The following is a 27,127-nucleotide window of genomic DNA, read 5'->3' as shown; positions in this document are numbered from 1 at the left end:
GCCATTAGTCCTTGGCCAAAAGTTCGTGTTGTCCTTGAACCACTCCTGAGCTTTCTTGGAAGCGTGGGCGGGTGCTCCATCTTGTTGAAACCCCCAAGGAGAGTTGTCGACTATGGACTTGATCCACGGAAGGACCTTGGAGGCCAGAATCTTCACATAATCCTCCGCTGTTAATCTGAGCCAGTGGGGAACCATACCAGCTTCATGGCCTTCCCGTTGGATCTCCAAAGCTCACAACACGGTCATTTTGCCTGTTGAAAACAGGATCGACCGTAAAACTTTTTTCATCTGAAAAAATGATGATGCGTTCAGTTAGCAGAGGGCGTTCAGTACGCCTTAGGGATTTTCCTCCAGCCCTTTTCAATGCCCTTGAAACAGTTGATATCGACGTTCCCATCTTTCTGGCCAATGGACCTGTTCGGAGTCCTCTTGAACACTGTTTTTACTTGCCTTGTTCAGAAAGTGGGCTTTCTGTCAGCCCTAGGGGAATGCTTGAGATCACCCCAAGCCTCCAAGCGCTTGGAAAAGTTGTAAATTGTCTTCAACAAGGCCTCAACCTGTTCCTTAATGTTGCTATGAGGCACTCCCGCTCGGAGGAGGGCTGCAATTTCGATCCTCTTTGTTTCCTGATTGGACATGGTCTCGCGTGTGGAAGTTGTTACGCTCTCACAGGAAGGATTTTTGTTTATTTTAAGAGTAAAAATACGAAACAATCAGATTGGTTGCCACAAAACCTCTTAAAAAGTATATTTACATCATCGGTAAATAATTTTGCACGGCCCGGTACATATTTGAAAAAATATATATATTTTTGTATATGATGTATAACATAAAAAAGTCTTACTTCATACGGAAACCTTTGATCGCAAAATGGGGAGTGGTTTCTATACGCTCATTTCTATTACCAAGACGCAACTTTCGCAGTTGTTAAACCTTTCCTATTTCAATTTTTGTTTTGGACGATATCCTATAATGTACGTATTAGTGTTGTTTGCTACTGATATAATATATAAGGTGCAGTATTGATACATGTACTTTCAGCACCATCAGTTCTTAAAAATGACAAAATGGCAAAAAACAGAAAAAAAAAAAAAAAAAAAATATGCATTACAAAAATAATGTGGACACCCCCATTAAGTGAGTGGTGCCCTTTCCTATGCTAAAAACGTAGCGATTATAATATCCATTATCTCCTTTCCCTCCCTTACCGCAAGAATAATCCCTATGAAAATGCTTCATGCACCTCTTGCAAGTGCATGTGAATTTCCCTTTACATTAATTTTGTTTTATTATTTACTCAAGAAGTATTTAAAATCAATATTAATTTTGGGACTGGAACAGTTAAAAAATATTGATATCATGATAACATTAATATGTACATACATAATAACTACTGAATTATTCCATTAATTAATGTAGCTGATTTGTGTCGTATTTCTGGAGTATAAGTCTCCCCTTTTAAAATTTTTATGTTTAATTATAGTGTACATTATTCTATAAATATTTTATATCTGTTTAATTCTTTATGGTAACCGTTTAACAAAGTTTATAAAACATAATATGTACTTGTCAACTCTAGATTCAAGACATATTGTTGTGTCCCTTATTTAAGAATAAGTAATTATTATAATCATTACACCATACCTTCAAATATTACATTTAAATTCAAAGTGATAAAGTATGCCTTAGAAAATGGCTATTCACCAGTTGGAATACAATTCGAAATAAGTCATTAGTTTGTATGAAATTGTAGAGTTATTCTTTTTTGGTTCTAAAGATTTCAAATGATTTTGAATAATTTAATTAGTTTAATATTATTTATTTCTATGAATTATGAATATATGTTTGGTGGATCCTTTGTAATGGATATTCCTTATTTAATGCAACTTTTAGTCCGGAAAGTACAATATGATTAATCTCTAACTTTCCAATTACAATACTTCGGGGTGCTGCAGTTCCACAATTCCACCCAAGAGGCGCCATTGTACGTACATAGGAGTAGTAAAATATACATACGTATGTAAAAATCAATCAATTACTACTTAAATGCGTGTTGGTAAGAATATACATATTTATTTTGTGACTAACCAAACGGAAAAATAAATACATCAAACAATAAATTTAATATAATTTGACTTTATATATATTTAGGAACATGTACATTGTACTTCTACCAAGTGTTACATTAAAATCTGAACACTTTGAATTTTAAACTTTAACAAGATATAATTTATTAATTAACAATAGAATTTTGACAAAACTAATACTATAAGTAGATGTGTGTCTGAGCTCTCTTAATCATTAATGAACCCGCCCTTAGTGATAATGATGGGTTCCAGGCGTCGGCAGAAGGCCCGGCACCCATTGCAGATGGTATCCAGTGCTGTGTGACGGTAGCTTTGAGGGCCACGGTGTTTTGGCTGCAGGTATTTCCCTTGACATGCACCTAAAAGGTTTATTCGAAGGGGTTGGCATTAAGGATGTGGAGAGAACAAAAGTGGAAAAAAAAAAATCAAAACAACTGAAAAGACTCATTTAATATAGTCTTGCAACGGAAGGGATGGGTTTATTTTATTGTTATCGTCAAAAGTGGCCTATCTAACCTCACAACACTCTTTCCACCCACTTTTATTATAGTTCTCCGTACAGTCTGGTGTGAAACCCCGAGATCTCTTGCATGGACCCTAATGGACTTGATTCCTCAATTTTTCACTGTTTTACTATCAATTCCTGTCCAAAAAAGTTGCATAAAAATATCTTACCTCAAAGTTCAGGAAAGAGTAATGCAATAAGGCCTAGATTTTTATCAAATAAGTTTTTACAATAATGTCAAGAGTATTGCATTAACTGAAGTTAAAACTAAATTGTCTCACACTTTGGAACTTAAAATAATTAATTAATTAAAAATATTTATTTGTTTAGTCTGTTCATGCTCTATTTAAGAAATTAACGTGCGACAGAAAAAAAATATCATTATTCAATGGCGTTTCCGAAGGGAATCATCACTTACTTAAACTCAACTTCATCCATTTAGTATTTTTGGGGTATATACAATATACGTAGATGACAGACATAAGTCTAAAAATAATTTTTATTATCAAAGACTACAAGAGAGAAGGACTGGATTCATGATTTAGAGAGCTGAAGTCATCAAATTAAATTAGTGTGATATTTTTCTTCATTAATTTATTTGTTAATTTTTCACTTTTATAACGTCACAAATAATAATAACCAATAAAGCTGCTGCACTGTAGTAGCACTGTACTTGTCCCCAGTCTATCCCTCTAGTAGGTTTTGATTGTATAAGTTCAAAATTAAATTTAAAAAAAAAATAGTCTACCAACTTCTAAGATGATTTTATTAAGGATATAAATAACCTAATGTTTGTGAAATTGTGGAGAACAATATATTTTGGATTGCACTTTTTTTCCTAGGGGAAATTCACAAACCACGTACAGGCTTGAACCCGTTCCCCCTTTGTTCGTTCGTTCCTTGATTTTCCGAAAAGTTTCCCTTCGCCGTTTATTTGTTAACTATTTTACATTCATTTTTGGAATGTGAAAAAAAAAAACATGTAAGAAGAAAATTTTGATGAAACAACTACATAGCAACAAATTCAGTAAATTTGGAGCTTTTCTAGCAAACACTGAATTAAATACTGAGCCGTTTGCTTATTTTGAATGTTGAGATAAATAATTCTTTCATTTGAATAAAGTCATTGTTTCAGTAAAAGAAAACAACTCATATATTACACATTACAAAAACAAAAAAATTATATATTATTGAAGTTTAACCTTAAAGCGATTATCATTTCAACGACATAAAGTACATTATAAGTATTTTTAATTTAATCAAAATTTATAATGAAACACATATATTAGGATGTACAATATACACTTTAGCATGGAAGAAAAATTAAGCTAATTCAATATGCAATCAAACTTTTGGTAGAAAAAATAGCATTTGAATTTTTTTTTAAATGTTTTTCATTTTTTATTTGTATGAAATTGGCTGTTGCCTAGAGAAACACAATTTTTAGCTTAGATGTTGAATACTTTTGCTACAATTTGATTCAAAAAAGTGCTGAATAGTTAGTTATTACTACATTATGATTTTTGAAACCAGGTTATTTAGATTGGAAATGTATTTGCTTTCACTCATTTACGGATTGTCTTGGATCCATACTGTGTAATAGTGTATGCTATACAGAGTATATGTGTTCCATTATATAATCCAATAAAACAGAAATATTCTATGCCATACATATGAAAATTGTTTAATTCTAAACTTTCTATTAAAAAAAATGAATCATTTTTGAAATGGTTAAGATCTGAGATTTTAAGCTTCAATTGACTACCTTTACTTTATTAATATAGTAACGTTATTTTTCACTCTCGTCAAGCACAAATAAGAATGCGTCTTATATTAATTTCAGTGTTCTCTGGTTTGTCAATTTCACTAAATTTACCTTTAAGGGTCTCTCCAGGTTATAACGAGTAAGACTACAGATTTTTAATTTATAAGATATTTTTGATGAAATCATATTAATCCCCCTTATAAAAGAGGATTTCTATAAACTCCAAGAATTTTAATCACTAAAGAGGAAACTATCTCAACTTTTCAAGTGATTAGGGTTCACCTGCTTTTTGGTTTAAAATCAGCCTTTACAGGTTGAGATATATAGGTATATATAATATCATATATTGAATATCATTTGCAATTTTGATCCTTATTCTCAGCCTACGCGTGTTTAAAAAAATGGGTTACGTCATGCAAAATTTGGCAATGTCTCCCTTTTCATATTTAATTACACATATTATACGTATTTCTAAATAATATAATTCAAGCTATCAGAAAATGTACGGAATCATTTTGTAAATTATCAATATCTTTATTTTGCCCACTCCATCAAGAAGGGTACATATCTGGTACTGAAATTTGGAAATTCGCTTAGAGCCCCGGAGGTAACATTCAAGTTATTTAAAAAAATTCAAAATATTGTAAAAATGAACCAAATATGTGAAATATGGTTACATACGTCTGATGAATTGACATGGAGCTTCCAAATATATCACTTGTAATATTTATCAAAAATATTATTAGAAAAAATAGTAAAAGTATTTGTTTGTTTATGCCAAATTACTACAAATTGTATCAAATAGTATCATCTATAATTATTTTGTCAAATAGAATATGATATAAAAGTACTCAAACATATATAATAAATATGAAAAAATGAATAACTAAACTTAGATATAAAAGGTATACAAAACTCCTTTCACACAAAGAGGGACACCAGTGTCCCATAATTTTCTCGCCAAATGGGATGAACTAGAACTTTTTTAAGGAGTTTGAGTTAAAAAAATCAACATTCGACAAAAAATATTTACAAAAATCTTATGGGTTTGAACGGGTTAAGGAACTGACCTCCTTGATCAAAGTCATCGAAAATGTATCTAAAATAGCTTGAAAAGGGAAAATATGAATTAAAATATACAAAAGTTAAGGATGGACTCGAATTATTTCATAACAATGTACCTACCTGTAGTTAAGTACTTGAATATCAATTAATTGAAGTACTTATCTCTTCACTTAATAAGGTATCAAATTAGTTTCCAAATGATTAATCTCTAAAATATAGATTGGTAGTTAGGCAATGCAATAATTATGATATTTTATTTGTGAGTTGTCCCGTAATTAAATTGTGTTCAAGATGTATGCGTAAATGACCAAATAAAGGAATGAATATCCCTGTAGTCCATCATTAATTTTGTTTTATTTTGACAAGTTTCTGCAAAACCTTTACTTTAAAAAAAGTGAATATCTCTATGCACAATACATTCATACATTAACATTTCCAAATTAGGAAGATTAATGAAGGGCTTTCCATCAGTTCATTAAGTATTTAAGAAATATTCAGGAAAGATATGTACAATGCACATACATATGTGACCTGTCAACACAAAAGCAAGCTAAAATTAATTTTCACAAAATTGAGTGGAGATTACATTTGTATTCTTCGACAAATTAGGGTCAATTTATATTATTAAAGCATTCTTATAAACACTTTGGGTTTGCCAGAAATTGCACTTAAATTAGTAAATATTGAGTGTCACAATAAAATAATGAGTAATTGACAGATTTATTTGTCATATCCGGGCCAATAAAAGCCACGTAAATTAGATAAAAGTTTTAAACTATAGTTAAAATTCTTGGATATATTAATTCATGCCACAAATTTGAATATAATACCTATGGTTGGCTCAAATGTGTCTTTGAATTATTGTACTCTCTGAATACACGAAGTAAAATAATAAATTATTCAATAAACCTATAATTCATTTTATATTAGTATAGGACTTTTCACGTGATGTCAGCAATGTTAATGTCGCCCATATTGGGAGCCTAACCAGACCAATTCCATAATAATATAATTAATTATTAAAAAGAAGGAAAATATTAAACTTTTGTAAAATGGGATTGTCAAAAAAAAGAAGTACTGTCTATCAAAAATATTAATCTCTAAAGTCGAACTTTATTATACATATACCAGTATTTACATAATATTTATTAAAAATATATTATGCAATTATTTGTAAAAATATAACAATTTCATAGGGATTTTCAGTCTCTAAGCATTTGATTTATTTTGTGGTAATCAACCGCCCTCTTCTTGCTGGACATGTCTTTTTTTACTCACTATACGGAACGGGACTTTTTATAAACTTATGAAATGTCCAGTTTTATGAAGGACAAATGGAATATCTGAAATAGAAAATTTAATTAAAAATTAAATAACAAAAATCCAATTTTTTAATTTTTTTTTTTTTATAAATTGTATAAGTTGCCGGGAAATCTTGTAATTCCAATATTGTGGCCTTCCACATCTCCTGATTACATCGTGTTTGACCATTTCTTGTAGAACGCCGTCGGGAAAAATTACAATTCTACTCCTCACCCAAACTTGAACTGTCTTAAAGAAACCATTATTGGTACATGGAACAAGGTTCCTGAAGAAAGTATCAAGAATGTTTGTAGGAGCTTCCTCCCTCGTATTGAGACAGTTATCGCTGCCTGGAAAGAACATATGAAGCAAAAAAACTTTTAAAATTTAAATTACTTTGCCTTAAAGTATATTTATTAAGAAAAATACGAATACTTATTTACTTTGATACATGTGGATTTTTAATAAGTTCTTACTTACCCTCTGTATATATGTAAATATCTATGCATTAACGCATTCAAATTGAAGAAGATTAAGATTAATATTCCGTTCTATTTTTATTCTTTTTGTAAGCAAAGCCATTAACTTATCAGTCATTTTTTTTCGTGCATTGAATGTTGGTTGTGTATTAGATATGGCAAATGATAAATGAGAAGAAGGTATTTGCTGTAAATTTGTAAGCAATTTTGAATACGTAGACAATGCAATACTTTATTACATATTAATTGGTGCATCGTTCATTGATATGATTAATACATATGTACATAGTTTGCATTCATGTTTTAAATTATTTTTCAAATATTGATAAAGTTTTAATGAGACATCGATATCATTTGTGATAGAGTTCATCATTCACAGACTCAAAGGCTACATAAATTATACCAAACCTACAATTCACAAATTTATCCAAAATTGGGGTATTCCATGTTGTTGTGTCTGTCCTTATTTATTCTGTCCAGTTCAGTCTAGTCTTAGGAGTGGTCTTATTGTTCTTTAGAATCGGTCCTTAAGACTGTCATTACTAGAACTGAATAAACAAAGATGAAATAAAGTTGAGCGAAGTCATCAAGGTCCGAACTATGTAAGTTCTTAGGACTGATATGCAGGACTGTAATGTACTGGATAGAGACTGAACTGGAAGGTGCTGCTGTTGTCTGTCCTAAATTTTATCCTCTGAAAATATTCATAGAAAATAACGATTACAAAAGATTATATACATTTCTTACTTCAAACATAGGTTCTAGTTCCTAGGAGTATTTTGAACTAAAAACAATATTAGTTGATAAAAATGACTAGTTGATATCAGTATTTTGATACTTTTTCAGCTAAAATATTAAACAAAATCTCAACAAGGGCTTATAAGGGTGGTATATGTGGCCCATCAACACAAAAGCAAATAAGAATTATTTTTCTCAAAATTGAGTGTGTTTACCTTAGTATTCTTTGACGAATTATTGTATTGTTCAAGAATGTTTTTATGTTAAGATACTATATATATATATTTTTTTATTTATTTAATGGTTATTTCAAATAACGTAATGAGGGTGGCAGTGCCGGTACCTATAGCATGTTAGTATAATACCATTTTAAATGCTCCCGTTCGTCGTTACCACTATATGTGGTATCGCTATACCATTATTTAACAAAACTAAAGAAGGGTAAATGTTCACAACTATATAGATTTCGACCAATCATCATTCAGAAAATAAATATTGGCATGAATAATAGATAAATCGCTAGTTAAATACACCGTAATTTATTATATGTATGGGAGAAACCTGTAAGTCCTTCAACTTTTCTTTCTTTGTTTGGCTTGGCATTGCCTCCACTTGATTGTATTGCAAATAAAGGACTGTTTAATGTTTTTGTTATTTTTTTTACAAAGTCCTGTAACATTATACAATGAGCCTTCTACCCCTCACAGCCAAATAACTACTTATTTGGTTGGTGTAGGAGGCGAAGACTGATGGCTTCAATTATTTGTTGTAGTCATAAGGAACTTGGATTGATAGGTAGGTAACATACATACATCATGCACACTTACATATATGCACAGAAAATTGTCAAAATATTTAACGTTATTACTTATCTACAAATAAGGTTCATATGTGGGGGAGGGTATACATAGAATAACAATAACATTAGATACCTTTAGGGAAATGTCATTGTCAAGCATGGAAATTATTTAATCTTTTGAAGTTTGTTATCAAGATATCTTGATGGACCCTCATGGACCTGAAGGGATTGCCCTGAGCTATTTCCTTTAACTCTTCCAGTTCCAGTTTGGCCTTTTTAACAGAACCCTTCTTTCTCTACAATATTTCAGACTTACTGATGGTGTAGACGGTCGCCCTAGAGACGCCCAACTGCTTCGAGTGCGTGAATGGAAATTCGTCGATACCGTTCAAGTTTAATTTTCTCTACTTGTACGTAAGGTAGAGAGCTCAGGTTTTTTTTCTTTGTAACTTATTATTTATGCTTTAATATTTCGAAATATGAATTAATTTTAATCACTCAACCTTCATTAATTATTGAATTAGTAAGCTTTTAGATTTCAATGGACCATCCGGTATGCCATAAAAAATAATTGTAAAGTAATTATAAAACTTAATCTTAATAGAGTATTTACTCGATTTTTAACCCCGTGATTTCAATACTGTAAAACTTAAATAATCGAAGCTAAACCAATATTTATTCATCAACTTTTTTAAGTGAAGGTTTGTATAGTAAGTTAATTACATGTTTTAAGTCTAGCTAGGAATCAAATCAAATACTTACAGGAAACTCTATGAAAAAATATACATTTTTATTAGTCTCGTATATATAGACATAATATGAACAAGCTCATCAACAACTATAAAAAATCTTGTTTACCTAGATATATAGTTTTTTATAATATCTTATCTAAATATTAAAAAAAAAAAACGCGATATGAAGGGTTAAAATAATTATTTAATTATTCGATTTAATCTAAGCCCTCAGTATTTTAAACCGTATTATGTGAGGGTCTCCATTATCTATATATGTTGGTTGTTAACATAATAACAATCTTGTACAAAAATCAAGAAAAGTACAAGTCTATTTTTTTTCTCTTAATATATACATACAGCACAACATTTCATAATAAAGATATTTGGGTCAATAATAGGCTTTATATTCAACTTTGTGGGATGATTTAATACACACAAGAATTTTAACTATAGTTTAAAATCTTTCATTGATTTAAGATACTTTAATTGGCTCTGATATGGCTTTTCAAATAAAATTTATCAATTTCATATTTCATTTATTGTGTAACGATCAATTTTGGCTACTTAATATGCAATTTGCAAAGCACCCAAAGGTTTAATAAAAATAATTTGTTAATAGAAATTGACGATTATTTCTCGAAGAATACAAATTAAATTCGTACTCAATATTGATGAAGGGTTGACTTGAGAGGCACTATATATAGAAAAGTATATGAATAAATATTTTATGGCATGTACATTGTAAAAGGCTCCATACGTTACAGAAAAATAAAGTTTCCCCCAATGTAACTAAGAAAAAAAAAATCATCAAATTGTAACATCATAAATTGCAAGAACTGTAAAAAAATAAAACAGTTTTTGACTCAGCTGCCTTTTTAAAGAGAATAAATACTACTCAATTGAGTATTTTTTTTTTTAAGTTTGTAAATAAGTAAGATGTATTATTATCAAAGAAGAATGAAAGGGGTGGGAAGAGAGAAAGGCTAAAAGTAGTTAAATATATGTTTGAGAGGAGAGCAGCTTAGCTGTCATGGAGTTTCATTAAATTAGCTGTGAGATGAAGGAAATAACACAACTATAGCAAGGTAATAATATAGGCAAGAATTAATTCGTTTTTGATCTTCAATTCTACTCTAAGCCAAACATTCATACATACCCGTGATTAAAATTTATACTTAATTTTTGTCTCCTCAACAATTAAATTAAAAAAGTTAGAAACACAAGGTTCCTAACAAAAAAAATAAGATATTTCTCCATAGGAAAATTTAATATTTATCATTTAATCAATTGCCTTAATAGATGTACTTAGTAAAATATATACTGAAGAGGGGTCTAATCGAAAGAAATTATAAAATTTCTTAGTTATTTGTATAAAAATACAAGATCCAAAGTTTCCCCCTAACCAAAAAGATGCATTCTGTGCACCGTAGCTTGGAAGTAATAAAATTTACAAATGACCTCCTCTGTTAAAGTCGTGCCTCTCCACCCTACTGTGCAAAACTATATAGGTCTGTGTAAAATATAATATCTGCATCTAAAATTCAGCTGGATATAGGGGGAATAGATAAAATCGAAATACCCGGGTTCATTAAAATAACCATTTGATAAAAACAAACATTTACGTATTGTACATGTTAGTTTTTAGCACTGTCAGTCTCAAATAGTCGGATATATTTCCAGAATTAATTGCCCAGACTATTTGCTGTATTCAAATGGAAATAACTTAATATTATTCAAAATCAATTATCTCTGGAGGATATCTCTTTGGCAGAATAAAGTCTGTGAATGAGTCTTGCACAACCCTTGTCGGATTTAAATATTTTTTTCTCTCTGTGATCGTCAACAAAAGAAACTTGTTTTAAAAAAATATGACGTCACAAAGTATTAAAATTAAATTTAAGAAGGCCAGATTTCCTAAGCAATAGCTTATCTTTCATTACTACTTATGTATATATCAACACTCAGAAGAGCAATATCTATCATTAGAGTCCAACTTATCTGTGCGTACAGGGATCCCTTTAAGAAACTTCATATGTAATGTATTTTGTTGATGATAACTAAATCAAAGAGTTTGTGGACTCCAACTCAATTTACAAAATTATTAGATGAAGCAGTGGATCTTAATCGGGGGAGGAAAATTAAGATCATGTCTAAAACACCATATATTTGATTAAAAAAACAATATCATTTATAGTCTAAAAAACTGTCAATTAAATACAAAATATAATTTTATAAAAAACTAAGTAAATTAATTATGCAAAAAAAAGTTGGAGGGAATGGCTTTATGGAGATTATGAAATTGGGTAATAAAGGTCAAAAGGTATAGAACCACTGGATTATAGTACATATAATGACTACAGATGTGAATATGTGCAAATTTTTAAGCGTGCAGGGATAAAATTGTATAATATACCCCATGTTATTGTACAAGTTAAAATTGGGATCTAATTACTTGTATATGGAAATTGTACAATTGTATTCTCACATAATTAAGAATTCGCATATTCTCTCATCTGTGAGGTGTCAACATAAAAGCAGTGAAAATAGATCAGGAAGCTAAAATAATCGGTTCTTTAAAATACATATATTAACAATTTTTTAAATTAATTTGGTGGAAGCCGCAGTTTTTAAATGCCTACAGCATTTCGTTGATATAAGGGGGTAAAATGGTTTCGAAAAAAGTATATGATCCTATCTGATGAAAAGAAAAAGCTAGAATTTTTTATCACAGTCTGCTTCTATGTTGACACGTACTATCTCAGTTAACGATCTAAATAGTTGATGCTAATTATCAATATAGAATGCAGGGAGAAAACAAGAACCCATCCATTGGATTAATCTAACCCTCATGACACATCTTAGACTACATACATATTTATTAATGGAAAACATATTTAAAAACTTCTAAATATATGTATGTTGAACGTATTTGTGGTAAAATCGTTAAAATGCTTCAGGAAAATGGAAGAATTCCTGACTCATTAACTATGCATGCATATATGTACTATGTAACTATGCAAGAAGTAGTACATACATTGTACATACTACTTCTTCCATTTTTGTCATTTCAATTTACATATTGTGTACATAGACGGATAAAATAGAAAATGTTCAATGCTCATACAATTGTAGTAGTGATGGATTTTGGTCTCAAAATTATATACCGGTCTCCCCTGGTTTCCTTCTTTATTGTATCATTCAACCTTTTCCAATAAAGGTAACATAAAAAAGGCCCAAAATCAATTGGTAGTAGTTAGCCAATTATTCCCAATTATTGAAGTTTTATTCAATAATTGAAGGAATTGTTCCTTGCGTAATTCAAATTCAACCAATCAACGTCTAGAACACTGATTAGGCGAAAAGAAGCAGAAACATGGAACCCTGACAACAACAAAAAAGTTATGTAAGTAAAGCAACACCGTGGTCTGGGGCTGTTATGATTTTTAATGGACCAAACTAATACAGCCTCACCAATTCTATAGATGAATTGTTGATGACGTCATTTGCATTTCAAAATTTTGAACGTTAGCCTAACAAAATCATAGGAAGTTAAATGTGTTGCATAAATCATATTTGAACAACTCATTCATCAGAATAAGGGATAATATTGGTTCATAGATGAGAACCCAAAAAATTGATTCACTATTTGAAATAATTAAAATCCAACCTACTTAAGACCGAACTGAATTTTTTTTTTGGTCTTTGACCGAGTCTCTACACAAATAAGTTCTACATATCATGGGTATTATTAATTTACCTACACTGTTCCTAGATTAATCGTGCTTGAATATATGTATGCTATGTACAATAGCTATATGTAACTATTCAATTTTATACTACATAACATGTATGTATATGGATAGGGATACCTACTTTTTTTACTCTTCATTCCATCACATCTATTCTAACTTAGCTTCCTGCTCCATCATTTCATGTAAAGATTTCATCATTAATCAATGGTTATTTATTTTTTACTAAGCCAATTCATATATAATGAAATGATTTATTGAATGTACTGTTTTTGTATGATTTCATGTCATGTCCCCCTCCCCCCCTATAACAGCACCCTTTAGTAAAACTACCATACTCTATTTATTCTCTATGGACAACACTCCTTCAGACCAAATCCCACAGAACAAAAACAGTAAAAGGAGAAAAAGATCCCATCCTTTCAGTGCTGTAATTACGACCAGAGAGTTGGCGGGGGGTCCCTTTCTCTCCTGGAAGATACTTATCCAACGAACTGAAATTTAAATTTAGTTAAAATTTATTTAACTAAAAATGCAGGATTGTGATAACATTCTAAATTTTAGTGCTTAACATTCGTTTATGTGCCTCCAAGATTTGGACTGGGGTAATCATAATTATACCTGTTAAATAAACTGTCTTTTCTGAAAATAATTTTGGGGTTTTATAATAATAATAAATAAATAAATGTTATTAGCCCACAAAGGGAAACCTTAGCCATGGCCCCTCTCCCTATGACTACTCTTCTTTTAGATATAGGCATACATACGAACTGATTCCCATCTTTGTTTTTAGGGGGCCCCCTAAGTGTTTGATTTTTGTAAGTGAGTTTTATGAGCCAATATTTGGGAGATATATTGTATAGATTAACTTAGAAGTAATATAAATGGTTTATATTCATATAATTTTAGGGGCGTGACAATATAAAAATAGGTAGGAAGTCGCGGTGTATTCCAATCTATTTCTATGTTTAACATTTTAAATTGAATTTTGGTCAAAATTAATAAATAATTTAAAAACCACGGGTTCACACAACAAATAAAAAAATATATGTTTATAATTTAAAGAACAGTACTTAATCGATTATTTTAGCTTTCTGATCGATTTTTAAGAAAAAACTGTTCCAACCTGATTTATATTGACTCGTTACATATTTATAAATAAATTTGAATAATTTAACAACTTAGACAATTTATATATAATAAAGGGGAATCAAAAAATCACATATCAATTCAATTTAAAAAGTGTCTTCTTTTGTCTCTAAGATTTGAACTATATATTGTCACAGTAGTGACAAAGTTATTGACTAAATTATATTATACTAACAAAGGGTTACCTTGCATTGCCTGGGCCAAGGAGGGAGCAGGAAATAGAATGGTCAAAATAATTATATATATGAAATTATTCTATTGTACTAATAATTATATATATGAAATTATTCTATTGTACTAATAATTATAAAATGAAAGTTTCGTTATTGTCGAGAAAGATCCTGATTATTCTATTTCTCTTGCTATGATAATAACGATGGAACGGAAAATCGAATATATTTTATACTACATATGTTAATCACCCCATATCAATCCAGTTAAGTGAGGTGATCCACAAAGTCTCATCGTAGCACCCCTCCCCCAAGTACTTTTACTATCGGCTCTTGTAAACTTAGTCTTATTATTATGTATTTTAAAAAAAAAATGATATATTATAATAAACTTCACATAGCACACCAACATGTATCCATAAAAAAATTATCCAGATGAGAAGTTTATATTTTATTTCTGTCAAAAAATTCCCAAATCAAATTCAAAAAATCTGTTTTCCATTATTTTTGAAAAAAAATTTGTTAATATTGGCATTGTAAAGAGAAACCAAGAGATACCAATATTTTTCCGTTTCTTGCAAAAAAAAAAAAAAGGTTATGGAGAATAATATTCTGAATAAAATAACCCGCAATAACTGGTTCATTTTTCTAAATATTGCAACAAAATGTTCCAAAAATTGAAAGTACTCAATTTTGCAGTTATAATCAAAAGTTTTGCGGCATATCTTCTTGAAAATTTAATTTGACGTTGGATGAAAAAAAGAGGCAAAAAATGAGAAAAATAGAGAAAAAAAATTAAAAATTATTCAGAAAAGAGCAGATATTTTAGTTTTTACATCAATTTTTAATTTGTCAAATTTATATGCAAACGAATATTCACACAAATTACTAGAAACTTTATATAGTTTAAGAATCCAAAACTCCATTGGAAAGTCCTTTTTTTGAACCTGAAAAAAAAACGAAATGTAATTTTAACAAATTTCTTTTTTTTTTTTGCCAAAACTTTTTTGATTTGAATAAATTTAGAAAACGTAGATAGTCGTGTAGGTTTTTTTTAGACGCCAGTAACTCTTTTGATCTATAACTCAACCCTTATCTAGTCTCCATGAGCTACAACAAACGATTTTTGTGTTTTGGGTATAGCATAAGCCCCCCTTATATGACCACCCTACTAAAATCAGCATTCCCGTTTTAGCCTGACCAGTTTCGAAATAGGCACACATGCAAAATTTCAGTCTCCTAGGCTCGATGGTATGGGATATATTGAAAGAATGTCTCATACTCTGAAAAAAGTTCAAAACAAGATCGATAGCTATACTTTTTTAACTTTGGATTTAATCACCCGAATATACAAACTTATACATATGTTTTTCCTTTGTCCAGGTTCTAAGTTTTTTATGTTTGAGTGATCAAATCCAAACTCACCAACTGTGTGCTGTCGAGTCTTTTGTTCGCCTTGCAACTGATACCGTCAAAAAGAAAAGGAAAAATTTAAAAAAAAAACATTTGGTACATAGCCTTCTACAACCTTTTTCTTGTTGACGATATTTAATTATTATAAGTTATTATTATATACATTGAACAAATAATTTATTTTATTGACTGAGTAGCTATAAAATTACACGAATTGTAAACGTTGATTCTTGATTAATGAAAAAATCAAAAGCATAAAAAATACCCTTTTTGTGTTGATAATACGTAGATTCAGCTGCTTTAAATCATGTATGAGTCAAATCATGGAAATAGCCAAAGGCAAATACATTGATCCGTGTTTATTTCAAAAAGGTAGTCGCCAGGGATACAAGGGATACTTACTCTGTCAAATTTATTTTGCCTGTAAGTTATGTACCGAAACTTATTTTGTGTTTCCTTCATTTCTAATACAAACAGTTTCTCAATTTTCTTATAACTTTATAAAGCTATTAAAATGATTTTTTTAGGGAAGAGCGTATTGGAGGGCTCATTATATTGATACAAGTACTTAAATATGTCTATTGGTATAAGTTATAATTTTTTTCCCTTCATCTTATGAGGAAACATCTAATGTGTAGGGGAATAGAAAGCATTTCCAATCAAATACACTTGCTTTCAATGAAAGCAGAAAGATATAATTGATTAATCTATGAACTATTTCTACTTTTCACTTTGATCATCAGGATCCTCCTGATAATCCTATTCATAAGTTTAATTTGTCAAAATATCCCCTAATGTAGTCAGACTTTCATATTAGAACTATAGTTCAATTGATATTGATTTTTGCGGGTCGATATTGACGACTTGGAGGGGGGTAGGGGGGAGGAATGATTATCGATTTTCTCCAAATCAAACCTTGAAAACTCTATCCAAATATTTCCCACTATATCTCAACCATGGTCAATAATCACTCTGGCCAATGTTTATTTTTTAAAGATATTCTATAATTTTTAAACCTTAGATTCAGATTGAAAATTATGGATATAAATCTATTTATTAGATAGCTTGATTGGTACTTTCTGGCGTTGTATGAAGGTTTTTAGCTTAGAACTAAAGCTTGAATAATTTTACATGTAAGGTGTATTTTAAAGGCAATTTTTTTTTTTTTCATTCCAGACATTTTTATTTATTTCAAGCAAAATTGAATTTGTATCGCTCAAAATTTGAAATTTATAAGCTGAAAAGAGAAGGATCATACTTTTTTATTTTTTTTACTTTCTTGTAAGCGATTTTCTCAAGCTCAGAACAGGATACACAAATGATGAAAAGATTTTTAAGGGGAAACAACTGTTACTTATAACATAAATTGGTGATTTTTATATCAATATTTTGAAAAATGAGTCTAAGTTAGTGTTAACTTTCCCAGCAATTTTTCAATTGGTATCGTTTTGTCACATTTTGTCCTCTCTTCGTCTGTCTTACAATTACCACATTATGTCTTTATGACGTTTTTTACAAAAGACAAAGTTGAACTTGTTAGATAGTTTTCTTTCATATCAAACACTATTTTCCTGTTTTTGTTTTTTTTAAGACCGTCGATATATGCATACATGTCGTATTTTAACACATAAAAAATGTAGATTAATTTTCTTAAAATGGAGAGTGGATTACAGTTTTCTTTTTCTTTTTTGAAGAACTATAGTCAATTTCTATCAACAAATTATCCTTTGAAGGTGCCGTAAATTGAACCTAAAGTACCCAAAATTAATTTTTACAGTAAAAGAAAAGTAAATGGATATATTTTATTGTAAAAAGGCTGTATCGATGCCAATATAAGATTTAAAGGTATACCTAAAATTATTGGGTGTCTAAACTCATCCCACAAGTTTGACTATAAATCTTTACAAATATCTCTTTGGAATATTAAACTGTATGTATTTATAAAGTAAAAAAAATCAATTTGATTTTTTTCCTTTTCTTGATTATTTGTTTTTATGTATACTTGTATTTTTTCCTTGATGGATATGCAAATGTATATAAGACTTTTATGAAAGAAAAGTTGTTTGAAAAATTTGTCAACTCATTTTTAGCTTGTTCCATTTTTTGTCGGTTGGCCTTTGAACACATTTGTTTGTCTAAAAGTATGAATAGTGCATTGAAAAGTATGTAGACCACAGGAATGTACCGACATACTTACATATATTTTAATAGAGGACAATTAAATGGAATTTTTATTTGTTCTTTGTTGCACTATTTGTAATGTAATTTCGAAGTAATGATTTAATGCAGTACACTATACTTTTTTATTTTTATCCCAATTAAATAATATAAACAACAAAAATGCTTCATCCCTTCTTTCATATCATATTATGAAAGGATTCAATGAGTTCTTGAAGTAAATTAAGGATAGTATTTTTGTAAAGAAACCCCCAGTTTAAGATTAGAATAGAAACACGGTTTCTGCGGGTCCTCTTTTTGGTTTTTTTCATTCTTTAATAATATGTAATTAGCTCTATTGTATTGCATAACCTTTCCTCTAAAAAGGAACAGAAAAAAGGCCGAATGAAATCATCCGGTAATTATCCGAATAATCTATTGCAAGAAACTGCTATTTATCTCTTCAATACTCCCAAGCCATAATCGTCATATTATTTCTCTTCAATTTTTAAAATGAATTATGTATATATATATTGGTATTTCTTAATATTAAAATCCAAAATAGTATTTTATTCGATACTTCAGTATAATATTGCTTCGTAATATTTAAATAAAAGCATAGCTATATATTTTTATTTGCATATGATAGTAATAAAATGGCCAATTAAATCAAAGGGCACAAGTATGTAATTTGCACCACCTTTGGGTCTCCTTGGAACCAAATGTCGTAGCCATATCATTTTTTTTAACTCCTGCGTAATATAAATGGTGGTTCATTTAAATGATCCCCATCCAAGAAAAAAAAACGTTGCTGTGACTTTATTTCTTAACTGATTTTATTAAAATTTTCACAAGAATCAATATTATAGCATAAATTCAATCATTAGCTCGGACCACACATTCACAACGTCCCCTGATACGTCCCATTGTCTTCTAGTTTTTGTTCCTGAAGACTGGGTATATTGTGGTTGAACATGGCAACTGCATACGTAGTAAAACATTCTTAGCGGACTTACTCTCCATTAGTGCTTGTATTAAAACCGGCGTGTAGGGGCTGGGAGATAAGGTAGATAAAATTGAGAACATGTAATAGAACTACCTTTTACAGAGAAAGCCCATTCATTCAGTCTAACTTCGTCCCAATGTAAGAACTATACCCGGAGCTGCCAGAGATTCAGTTCACTGAGGAGGAACGTAGATGCGCCGTAATTATGTGGCTAATTAATAGTCAAGGACAAATCAGCAACTTTGAAACCAGAAGGAAACTCGAGGGTTTGATTAACTTTTGGAAGACTATTTCAAGGTCGTGGAGGTCACATGAGGACTCCCGAAAGGTCGGGGATACGGAGTTTATTGAGGTTTTGCACACCATCATTGATCGTTCTCTGACGTATGAACTGGTAAGAAGCTTGAAGTCAGTGATGAGAGGATCTCAAATGTCAGTCTTACAAGATGCAAACTAGCCAGAGTGGCCATTCAGCAGCTCTGATATTAACCCGATGGGTTATTTTGCCTAAGGCTTCTTTGAGGTACATACTAATAGACCTCCCCACACAACTAATACCAGTCTGGTGGCTGCAATCAAGGAACACTTCCGAGATCTCGTCATCAAGGCCTGCTCCCGCTTTAGAGGCCGTATTGAGGCTGAGGGAAGTAAACCTTAAGACACATGACCTACAACGACTTTGTTTTTTATTTTAAATAAAAATATTAAAAATTACGGATTTATGTGTTTTTAGTTGGGTTTTTTTTGTAAGTACGGGAGAGGGCACATTTTATCTTCGAGCCCTGTATATATAAATATACCAAGAATAAGAGGGGTCAGTGCAAGAAATTGTATTCCTGTTCTTTTGGAAACGGAGCATAAGTATGGTAAAACCAACTAATTCGTTTATTATCAAAAATAATTAATTATGAATTATCCACGATGTATCAAGTGAGACGAGGGAATTGACAGCTGACAACAAGAGACGTAGGGTAAGACATTAAGATTTTTTTAATTCAAAGAACTGAATGTTTATGCTGAAGTATACATATGTGTGGCGATAACATAAAAGCAAGGTGGGATTTTTTTTTGATGAAACAGAGAAAGCGCATTATAAGTTTTTTAGTTCAATGAAAAACCAAAGAGATTTTTTTAATGAGTCAAATACAATATGAAGCCACTGAAAAGCTGTCCAACAAGTTATTAATATTATAGATATTTGTTTCAGTTGTTACATGAATATATTATGTACAAGTTCAGTCAATTTGATCGTGTTTATCAAACTGTTGCATTATTTAAAAAAGTATCCTAGCTCCTGTTTATGTTATCACCACACACACGTATGTAAAATGATTTTCTCCTCATATTACACCTCTAGCATTAGATTTGTAATTTTTTTTAAAACACATGGTTTTAGCACATATCAATGACGCAAGATGTTCATAAGTAGGATATTTGGATGTTTATATGTAAAGATTCATTGATTATATATTTTCAATTGCATCCATGAAGTTTTGGAGCTGAAAAGTTGTCAAATGGCTCAAATTAATTATTCCAAATCAAATATGACGCAATAAGATTGATTTGCGTTCCATTGAAAAACATATATGTATGTCTTAAGATTTTTATTTTTGAGAAGTAATCCCAATGAAGTGCAGATTTTTTTTTTAGAATCATCGGCACTTTTGATGAACTGATCAATTAAGGGTTATTTCTAGTGATATAAAAGTCCCAAATTTTTGACGTCCTGTTTAAAATCTTAAGAACACGTCCAAATCAGACACAAAATTCGTTCCATCGAACAATTTGGCCGATTTTAAGGACCAATAACAAGGAAAAAACGTGGTTATGTCTTATATTGATTCTTAATATAACCGTAGTATTTTAAAACTTTTCTTTTGAAGTTACTCTCAAATTGAATTTATGTATTTTATTTTTGATTGGATGTGATTTAAATCGTCAATAATGAGCCTGAAGGGCTTCATATTCAATAAAATATGGGTTTCATATTCTTAGTACGATATGTCAAAACTTCAAATGTCTAATAATACATAGCTTCTCAAGTGTACCATAACTAGATTTACACCCTGTCGTTATAAAGAAAACTGTGCTAATATAGTTTAATAGATTATTGCAAATGATGATTTATTTATCCGTCTTATAAACAGACGCATATATAATTCAGTAAAATGTACAATAGTATTAAATAAACAGTCAGTCAATCATCCCTTAATAAAGTATTTACAAATCTAGTCTAAATCCTTATATATATAATCAATAAAGTGGAGAAGGGAAAAAGAGGTATGCAAAAGACAAAACAGACATCACCATCTACATAATTATATGTAAATATGGGATGGAATAAAACAGATATAGAAATATACTGTTATTTATTCAGTCTTTCTGGCAGCAAATGAAAGTATTAAATTTATATACACATAAGAGAAATGTTTCAAAAAATTTCGTTCAACATATTATTTGCTTAATTAAAACAAGAACAAATGCTTTAAAGAGTTTTAATATGAGTATAAAAATTAAAAATTAATATTTATCATCAGATCTTTGTCTTTTTTTCAATCTATGTAAGTAAAAGCGAGGGATATATAGATAATTAGTATGTTAATGTTATTTCTATAAGTCAATTATATTTCAATCTATTTATAATATGCTTTTGTTTATGGAAATGTCATAAAAGGGAGGGGGGTGAAAGAAAATTAAAAATCAAAAGTAGAGTAGATATATTTTACAAAATAAAGATTTAAATATAAGACAAAGGGAAAGCGGGAATAAGAAAAAGCGCCCTTTCGAAGGAGAAATTGAAAAAAAAAGAGAGTACAAAAATTAAGAGAGCGCGATTTTTTTAAAAAAAAGAAAAAGAAATATGAAGAGAAAGGGAGATCGTTGGGGGAAGCGTGCAATTAAGTATGTTTTTTATGTCTTGAAAGTGGGAGGGGGAAGGGGGGGAGAATGACTCAAAATCATTCAGTGTTCGGGCCACTCTTGTCACAGTAGTTACTTACATACAATATATTATTCTTTCATTGCAAAGTACATACATACTTGTAGAATGAACATATAATTAGTACATCATCATCTGTTCTCTATAGTAGTGTCAATTCCAACATGTATTTTTTTTACTGAGAAATTATAGTTATGGAAGTACAAAATGCCTGGGGAGTCAAGAGTAAGTCCCCTCTCCTTTTTGTTATTGATAATACATACTAGAAGAAAAAAAAGAGCAAGAAAGATTTCATTATTTTTATTAATGCACGATGTGATTTGACGAAATAATTTATATTTTATACTGCTATAAAGGATATCATATTAACTCTAAATATACTTGTCGTTATTTAAAAAAATGTTTTGATGGTACATACATAAGTGGTTTTCAAACTGGGATGTAGGCCCGTGGGGGAGGGGGCGTCAAAACAGGGAAAAATGAATGTAAATGTAAAAACCCCAACAAAAGAAAAAGAAAATTTTTATACTGTGATGGGACATGTTGAAAGGGGGTTCAGGGGTGTGGGAGCTAATTCAAAAGCAGAGACATTTTTTTAATAATGACGTAATACATCATCATCTCAAGCAAATTATCATTCAAACAGTTCCTTATTTAGCTCCTATATGGAGAAGTCAGCGATAAAACAGCTAGTAATTTATGATCTGATATATGGGGGGTGGGGGAGGGGCTAGATTGCCCACACTTTGAAAACCCCTGGTGTAAAAAATGAATAAATTGTTAGAAGGAGTAAGCATTTCTGCCCATAGTCAAAGTTGTGAAAAGTATGACACGTGCGAGATTTTTTTCTATTCGGTAATTTTGAAGAGTGTTTTTGTTTTTTCATTTTCTAAAGCAGTTATCATCATTCTTTAGGAGAGAATATCCAAATATAAAGTAATCACTCCTGCGTGTTCTCTTTAAAGGCAGAGGGTGATACAAAGGCAAGTTGATAGGCAAGTTATAGGCGAGAGTTCTTGTCGGATATTTCCTATCAATATTCTTAAGAAATACAGACTGGTATTTCTGTTTATTTCCTTCTTCCAACAACTGCTTGCAGTAGACTTAACAGCTCAGCTGCCCTTCGATAAATTGTCAGATTAACCCTTGTCAATTTCAGTTTTTTTATATTAAATACCGGCATGTCATATTTTATTTAACTCTAGCTATAATCCCCTGTTTCGGGGTCTATATTGAGAGGTGAGGCATGTCATTTATTACCTAAGATTGTAAGATGGATGAGGCTCGCTCTCAGGGACCTTAAAAATCCCTGGTGCACACTATGTACTTTTTTTTATTTTTGAATTAACGTGAATACACAGTTTAGAAGTTTCGATTTGTTAATAGAACTTAATAGAGCAAAAAAATATTTTCAGGTAATTATGTTTTTGAAAAGGGTTGAAATATTATGTGCCTACGAACATTAATAGTACCTAAAAGGAGGTATAAACATTTATAGATATAAAATTGATATTAGCAATAACTTAATATGCATTTCAAGTTGTTCGAAAACACTCTTTAATAAAATTCTTTTAGCAAATTATGAAGTACAAATATTTATTTTTTATAGCGCTTTTTAAAAATGAACTTTTTTTTTGTGGAGCTTTGCCAGACATTACTGCTTCAAATTACTACTCTTAAATAACATAAACTGTTTCTTAAACTTACCTGTACTCCACATATATATTTATTGTGTTGGATTTCGATCTGAAAATTGGACTGAAACGTAGAAAAATTCGATCTCAGACCAAATCTCAACACTAGTATTTATGTAAATATAGAGGATTGTCATTAATTAATTTAAGTCTACCTATAACCTATAAAATGTTTTCTATATAGGTTATTGCTTTAGCTTCTAGGAATGTTATTTTAACCTTTTAATTCCTAGAGTGTACACAAAAAAAACTTATTTATAAGTACATCTCACATGACAAATTGATGTTGCATATGCTAGGAAAAAATAATAATATTTAATTACATGCATATTTATGGTACTTAAAAAATGTTACGAATATTTGTTACAAACTTTCCATATGCTACTCCTGATGATGAGAAGAGCACTCGAGCATAAAGATAATTAAAATATTATACCTGGCTACTCCTTTTTGTGAATATTTGTGTTTGCAAAAGATATGGCATACTTCTAAAAGAAAGATCCGTAATTTCAAATACATTAATGAATACTTATATATGTGGTGCGTCAACACTAAAGTAATCTTGAACAAAAATAAAGAATGAAAAAAATCCCCAATTAATTTTTACTTCCAATATACATATGTGTACCTTATATTTCATAGACATATTTGAGTCAATCTTATACAAAAGCTTCTTTTTATTTAAATTTGTGGGATGAGTTAAGACCCCCAAGAATTTTACTTATAATTAAGAGCCTTTATTTGATTTAAGATACTTAATTTGTCTCCGATATGCGCCCTTTCAAATAAAATATATCAATTTCTCATTCTTTTATGGTGACAACCAATATTGACTGCGCTAACTGCAATTTTTGGCACACCCAAATAATTTATGAGAATAATTCGTTGTAGAAATTGACGATAATTCGACGGAGACTACAAATGTAATCCACACTTAATTTTGAGAGAAATCTTTCTTGTTTACTTTTGTGTTGAGGGCCAGATATGTAAATTAGATTCATGAAATGAAATTTGTTTGTCAGTTCGGTTAGAATTAAGTACCACACGATTTATTGGTATTCATTATAAAAAGTAGGTATTTATAGAAATTATATATTTTGATACTTCAGGTTAAGTTAGTTATATTTTCAAAATAGCTTTGAGTAATTTTTTAATAGATATCATTTTTTAAAGAAACACATAGGCCTGTCAACACAAAAGCAAGCTTTTTCTACAAAAACAAACATTTGTATTCTTTGATGAAATATCGATAAAAATATTCTAATTAATCCTTTCGAGGTACTCCAAATATCACTCAAAGTAGCATAAAATCATCGTCACAATGACATAACTAAAAATTGAGGGATTTTATTTGAAAGCCCAACAAATTAAATATCATGAATCAAATGAAGACTCATACTCTTATGTATCTCACCTTATCTCAGAAATTTGATTACAATTAGATTGAACACTACATAAATATTTATATATATTTTTTTAAGCAATCAATTATGAATATGTATTATACCAGGAACCGTGTGTTCGGTACGAACAGCAGCGCTTTGTATCGGATGTACGTCCTACTATGTATTTAATTATTTTTATACATACCTATGGAATATATGTAGGTAATACTCTTAGAGGCAAATTGCATACTACTCAAATATTTTAATTAAAAACACACACGACAAAAAACAAAAAGCAATCCGTAATAAATATCAATAAAAAGAGATCTTTTTTACTTCACAAATGCCCATTTCATTTAATTATGATTCAATTTTTCTATTGAAGAATACAAGTGGAATCCAAACTCAATTTGGGTAAAATTAAATCTAGCTTACTTTAGTGTTGACGGACCACATATTATCTTTTAGAATGTTTTTCTTGTGTAATTAGCTATAAGATCATTCCCAAGGATGTGAATACTAGCTAATTTGAGTTGAGCGTTAATTAAAAAAAAAGTAGTGTAGGTAGGTAAGAATATGAATGATCTTTTTCATTATTCCTTTCTATTTTTAAAATTATAATATCAGCAAGCAAGGAGTACTATATAGTTTATAGTAATCTCTATGAACAAATTTAGTATATTTTTTATGACTTTTTCTCAGGCGTGATTTTTACGCTTACCTTTATTTAACGAATCATTTCATATCATATCTCTAAAAATAAGGACAATTTTACACTCAACTACATACTTCAAAAATTTGATGAGATTTAGATCACATGTAGATTTTTACCTGACAACTCAAAATTTAGCTTTTTTCCGAGATATTAGAGTCCTATATTCTTGCAATTTTAGCAAAAACATACATTAAATTTCAAATGCTCATATTTTTTTAATTTCTGAACCCAAAAAAGTCATTCAAAATTTCAATTTCAACAAACAAATATATCTGAAAAATAAAAATGTGTAAAAAAACTTTTTATATACTACTTATTTTAATATTCGCTAGAATTTAGTACATGGTATTACATTATGACCTTTGACCTTCAATTTAACCATGTGGGTCAAATTTTATCTTCTTGTTTGTTAAATTGGATTCATTTTTTAGCTCTGAATGTTATCTACAGTATATGTAAAAATGGAAACATTTTTATAAATGAAATTTGGATTTGAAGAAATAATGAAATTATGAATACTACATTATTCTCCAATTCCATCCGACCAACGCCACATTTAAAAAAATATATATATATAAATTAATCTTCTTTTTTTATATAAAATGATAAACTAATTCTAATTAACATAATTGTACAATAGACTGTATTTCATTTGTAATTCAAATCACAAAATCTAAAAAATACAATTTTTTGTCCTATCTATATTTTCCTTTATTGTAGATAACATTCAGGGTTAAATAAATGAATCCAATTTAACAGAGATAAAGATGTCTCCAAGAGAACAAATTCAAAATTAAATGTCATAATATGTAGTCAATAGGGTGGCCCTAAAAATCAATGTCTTAGTTTAATTTACAAAAAGAAACATTATTTAGTGCACTCTTCGTAGAGGTAAAATTTTAATTTATTCTATGTTTCATTTGTGTTTAAAAATATAAACGTTCGCAATGGTTGAGAAGTTTAAAATTTTAGTCAAAATTTCAAAAGCCATCATTGAATGTCAATCAAATTTACCAATTTTTGACACAGGAATATATTTTCACGATTAGAACTAACCTAGAGGATGAGAAAATAAAAATATTGACTTTTTAATTAAGAATATGATAATATTCAAAGGTCAAAGATCATAATGTAATCAACATGGACTTTAAACTAGCTAATATAAAAATAGGTATGGAATAAAACTTTTATTGTTACAAATTTTGACTTTTTAGAGATACTTTGTAAAGTTTATAACCCAATGTCAATAGACCAAAATCTAGCTTATATAAAGAAAA

At 29.8% G+C, this 27,127-nt stretch overlaps 1 protein-coding gene across 2 annotated transcripts in view; it reads left to right on the top strand.

Annotated features, from left to right (window-relative positions):
* LOC121117490 (uncharacterized) overlaps positions 1 to 27,127 on the top strand; it is a 64,539-nt gene that overhangs the window by 5,971 nt on the left and 31,441 nt on the right. The window contains exon 1 of one of the 2 annotated variants that reach the window (XM_040711942.2): positions 22,070 to 22,281. The exons of the other annotated variant lie outside the window; for it this stretch is intronic. The gene's annotated coding sequence lies outside the window, so the exon portion shown is untranslated. Of the gene's footprint in view, positions 1 to 22,069; positions 22,282 to 27,127 lie in introns of those variants that run through there. 2 annotated transcript variants of the gene reach the window in all.

This window comes from Lepeophtheirus salmonis, chromosome 5, assembly GCF_016086655.4.
Source record: "Lepeophtheirus salmonis chromosome 5, UVic_Lsal_1.4, whole genome shotgun sequence".
NCBI classification, from domain to species: Eukaryota; Metazoa; Arthropoda; class Copepoda; order Siphonostomatoida; family Caligidae; genus Lepeophtheirus; species Lepeophtheirus salmonis.
The sequence above is the reverse complement of the archived record's forward strand: the minus strand, read 5'-3'. Positions and strand labels throughout refer to the sequence as shown.